Raw genomic sequence first — 4,333 nt, forward strand, 5'->3', positions numbered from 1 at the left:
GGGCTGAGGGACCCCCCCCAAGTGCACAAATTTTTGTGCACCAGGCCTCTAGTGTATATATATAAGAAAATAAAAACTTTTTTTTTAAGAACCAACCAATGAATTCATAAATAAGTGGGACTACAGATCAACATTTCTCTCTCTCCCCTGTCTAGAAATCAATTTTTAAAAAATGGATTAATGGCCCTAACCAGTTTGGCTCAGTGGATAGAGCGTCGGCCTGCAGACTGAAGGGTCCCAGGTTCGATTCCGGTCAAGGGCATGGACCTTGGTTGCGGGCATATCCCCAGTGGGGAGTGTGCAGGAGGCAGCTGAATCGATGTTTCTCTCTCATCGATGTTTCTAACTCTCTATCCCTCTCCCTTCCTCTCTGTAAAAAATCAATAAAATATATATATTTTTAAAAATGGATTAATGAAATAAATATAAGGGCTAAAATCATTAACTCTTCAAAGTGGAAAATCACGATTAATCCCTTGCCTCACTTTCCTCAGGTTAGCCTAAGGAGCACTGCTAGTTCAGGATGGCAGGGAAAGGTTGAAGGCTATGCTTTCTGCATAAACTTCATGACCTTGGATTTGGAAATGTATTCTTAGATATGATGCTAAAAGCACAAGCAACAATAAAAAAACAGATAAGTTGGACTTGATCCAAATTAAGAACTTTTAGAACATTATAAAGAGAGTGAAGGCAACCCACAGAATGGGAGAAAATACTTATGAATCATATAGCTAATAAGGGATTAATATCCAAAATGCAGAAAGAATTCCTGCAATTCAACCACACACAAAAAAAATTCAAAAATGAGCAAAACATCAATACATGAGTGGATAAAAAAAGTTGAGGTACAATCTACAATGGAATATTGGCCATAAAAAAGAATGACATCTTGCCACTTGTGAGAGCATGAGTGGCATATCTCCCCGATTGTGGGTTCAAGCCCCTGTTTTCCAACCCCCGTCAGGGCACATATAAGAATCAACCAACTTCAGGTCTGATCCCCGCAGGCCAGGCCGAGGGACCCCACCAGTGCACAAATCTGTGCACCAGGCCTCTAGTATAGTTAACAATATTGTAAAAACAGCACCAGCTGGTTTGGCTCAGTGGATAGAGTGTCAGCCTACGGACTGGAGAGTCCCGGGTTCGATTCCAGTTAAGGGCACATGCCCAGGTTGCAGGCTTGGTCCCCAGTAGGGGGCATGCAAGAGACAGCCGATCAATGATTCTCTCTCATCACTGATATTTCTATCACTCTCCTCCCTTCCTCTCTGAAATCAATAAAAATATATTTTTAAAAAACCAACACTTGAATTTGAGTGAAACATCTAAGTGTGGATCTTTCTAATTACTGGTATGGTCTTAAGTGCCATGAATTTAAGGCCAAGGAGACTAAGTTGGCAAGGTCTCTTTATCCTGGTTCATTATTCTTCCTCTCTGTGTTATAATTGGGTTGTTCTAAAGCTTTGTTTTCTTCTAGACAAAACAATCTTTTTGGTTGCTTATTAGCACCGACTGCCAAACTTTTGTCTGCCTATAGCCTGGTCTTTGCTTTCATGCTGCTTTGTTCTCTGCAGCTAATTTTGCCACTCCAGTCTTTGTGCTGAACCTCATACCCCACACCAGGGGGCAGTATCAGGAGCTGTCTGCTCTTTCAATCTACTCCCAAGGGAGCTTCTGTAAATGGTGCCTTCTGGTATCAGTGTTCACTGATCCCTATTAGCCTTCCACTACAGCCAAGTTTCATTTTTGGGTCCCCCAAAATAAGGACATTAATCCAGACCAACAACTTCCGCCTTCTTTAAGTCACAATATCAGAGTTAAATTGGCCTTAGAAAGCTAGTTTGAAATACTTAACTTCTAGGGAAAATGAAGTAAGACAAGAAATTTGTCCAAGCCCACCTGTGCACTTGATCTGCTATCAGTAGCACTTAATCACAACTATTTTGTTCTCAATTACATTAAGTTGGGGGGGGGGGGGGGTTCAAGATCCTCTTCTACCTGCAGCCTCAGGAACTGAGTCCTAAAACTAACTAACTTTTTTTTTTGGTGCCCTTGACTGGAATCGAACTTGGGACCCTTAAGTCCACAGGCCGACGCTCTATCCACTGAGCCAAACTAGTCAGGGCAAAACTAACTAACTTTTAGTTGGGATATGGTTGTTTCATTCCAGCAACAATTGCATGGGGGAGGGGAGGAAGAGTTCGGTTGGGAGTAAAAAAGCTATAGCCTTACAAACTCAAAAGATGGGATCAAGTAGTTCAGTACTTGCAATGTGAATATTTAAGGAGAGAAGTACTAGTGCTGGAGCCATAAAAAAAGGCTACACTCTGAGCAAATGCTGGATTAAAAACCTTATGTTGAATCTGCTCAGTTATGCTTAGACTTTACAAAGTCACACCCACAAACACATTATCTTTGATCCTGAAACTTCTAAATTAAATTAAGAACCTTGATATTTCATTTGAAACCCTCTAGGCCTAACCTCTCCTTAAAAAAAAAAATTTTTTTTAAATGTCACTGGGTTGTACACTTGAAAATGGTTAAGATGGTAAATTTGCTATGTGTGCCCTAACCCAGTGATGGTGAACCTTTTGAGCTCAGCATGTCAGCATTTTGAAAAACCCTAGCTTAACTCTGGTGCCGTGTCACATATAGAAATTTTTTGATATTTGCAACCATAGTAAAACAAAGACTTATATTTTTGATATTTATTTTATATATTTAAATGCCATTTAACAAAGAAAAATCAACCAAAAAAAATGAGTTCGCGTGTCACCTCTGACAAGCGTGTCATAGGTTCGCCATCACTGCTATAAGGTGTGTAATGAGGGCTGGGATAGAGCAATGGTTTTCATCATTGGCTGTACTTGAGAATCAGCTGAATTTTTTTTTTTTTGGGGGGGGGGAAAAAAACAAAATACTCCCTCTCCCTCCTCTCTGTAAAAAATCAATAAAATATATATTTTTTTAAAAAATTTGCTATGTATATTTTACCACATATTTGTTAAATGCTAAAAATAAAACAAGGAAGTTTGAAAAAATATGTATTTTAGAATATATTTTTATTGATTTCAGAGAGGAATGGACAGGAGAGAGACAGAAATATCCATGATAAAAGAGAAACATTGACTGACTGCACTCTGCATGCCCTCCACTGGGGGTGGAGCAGCAAGTTGGGATTGCAACTTGGGAACTTGCCCTGACCAAAAATCAAACTGTGACCTCCTGGCTCAAAGGTCAACACTCAACCACTGAGCCATACCAGTTGGGCTCAAATATATTCTTAAATCATAAAAATGTATTAGTTGTATCTGCCTATTGTTTTTGGTTAAGTTGTCTTAGTCCCATTTTATTTTCCAAATGTCAAAACTGTTCATATAGTACTTTTATTTATTTATTTATTTATTTTTAATTGATTTCAGAGAGGAAAGGAGAGGGGGAGAGATAGAAACATCGATGAGAGGGAATCACTGATCGGCTGCCTCCTGCATGCCCCACACTGGGGATTGAGCCCTCAACCCCAGGCATATGCCTGACCGGGAATCAAACATGAGCCCCTGGTACAAAGGTCCATGCTCAACCATTGAGCTACACCAGCTGAGCTATTACCTTTATTTTTAAAATCCCAATAAAACAGCCCTAACCGGTGTGGCTCAACTGGTTGAGCATTATCCCATGCACCAAGAGGGTGCTGGTTGGGTTCCCAGTCAGGGCACATGCCCACGTTGCAGGCTCTATCCCCAGTAGGGGCTGTACAGGAGGCAGCCAATGGATGTTTCTCCCTCACTGATGTTTCTCTCTCCCCCTTCCTCTCTCTAAAATCAATAATAATATATTTTTAAAATAATAACAATAAGCCCTAGCTGGCTATTCCTATACAGTTGGAATAAAAACCCTTTATAGCCCTAATCGGTTTGGCTCAGTGGATAGAGCGTCGGCCTGCAGACTGAAGGGTCCCAGGTTCGATTCCGGTCAAGGGCATGTACCTTGGTTGCGGGCACATCCCCAGTAGGGAGTGTGCAGGAGGCAGCTGATCGATGTTTCTCTCTCATCGATGTTTCTGACTCTCTATCCCACTCCCTTCCTCTCTGTAAAAAAAAAAAAAAAATCAATAAAATATATATATATTTTTTTTAAAAGCCTTTATAGCCCTAGCCAGTTTAGCTCATTGGATAGAGCATCGGACTATGGGCTGTGAAGGGTCCCAGGTTCGATTCCAGTCAAGGGCACATGCCTGGGTTGCAGGCTCAATCCACAGTAGGGGGCGTGCAGGAGGCAGCCAATCAATGATTCTCTCTCATCATTGATGTTTCTATGTCTCTCTCCCTCTCCA

General features: G+C 40.9%; 1 protein-coding gene across 1 annotated transcript in view; it reads right to left on the reverse strand.

The window, feature by feature from the left end:
* PRDX1 (peroxiredoxin 1) overlaps positions 1 to 4,333 on the reverse strand; it is a 13,217-nt gene that overhangs the window by 1,619 nt on the left and 7,265 nt on the right. The window lies entirely within an intron of this gene.

The sequence above is a fragment of the Myotis brandtii genome, unplaced genomic scaffold (genome assembly GCF_000412655.1).
Source record: "Myotis brandtii unplaced genomic scaffold, ASM41265v1 scaffold674, whole genome shotgun sequence".
NCBI lineage: Eukaryota > Metazoa > Chordata > Mammalia > Chiroptera > Vespertilionidae > Myotis > Myotis brandtii.